We start from the raw sequence: 812 nt of genomic DNA, 5'->3' as shown, positions 1-812 counted from the left end.
TTGGGAGCAGAAGGGTGAGGATGGGCAGGGATAAAAATTGCAGGGATGCAGTTGCAGGGCTGCACAATTTGGCTGGTGGGGGGAGCAGGTGAAGGAAATGAAAAGGATCCAGTGGGGACCAGATGATTCAGGGCATTGGTAAGCGTAGTCCAGTGGTGATTAAACAAACTGTCTTTTTTCACTTGTGGGTTTCTCATTTGGGAATTGGCCGCAGACTCTCTGGCTTCTTCATGCTGAACAGGGGCATTGATGTGAAGGGGGAAAGGGAGCACACTTTATCACTTTGCTGGTGGTCTTGGGTTGAAACTGCTTACCTTCTTGTTCTGTTAGAAGATGTTCTTCTGACATTTACTCCCCTCTTGACTGCAAAGTGTTTTCCCAGGTGGGTCCAGTGGGGATGGCTGACTAAACCCTGAGGCTCCATCCTCCTTTGCTTCCTTAACTGGCCATTGTATTTCTTTTTTGTCTCTGGAACTGGGTTCAGGATCAGGCTGGAGTAAAATTCAGTGTTAAGGTTACCTATAGAAAAGGGATCCAATCAGCCAGTTTCCCAGAAAAAGGTGAGATACTTTACTCCTATTAAGATTTACAGTCTCGAGGGCTGCATGGTGGAGGGGACCTGGGGGAGGGTTTGTAAAACAATGAAAGAATCTTTTCTTTTACTTTTCCATAATTTTTGGACTCATGTACTTATAACTTGTTAGTCAAATTTGTGTCTTCTAGGTTGCAACACCCCCATGATACATCTTGAAGGATATGTACATGTACAGCCAAGCACAATCAATAAGAGTGCATCTGAATTCCAAAATCAA

This window comes from Elephantulus edwardii, unplaced genomic scaffold (assembly GCF_000299155.1).
Source record: "Elephantulus edwardii isolate Elephantulus edwardi_28Jun2011 unplaced genomic scaffold, EleEdw1.0 scaffold00278, whole genome shotgun sequence".
Classification (NCBI taxonomy): Eukaryota; Metazoa; Chordata; class Mammalia; order Macroscelidea; family Macroscelididae; genus Elephantulus; species Elephantulus edwardii.
Note: the sequence above shows the minus strand (reverse complement) of the source record.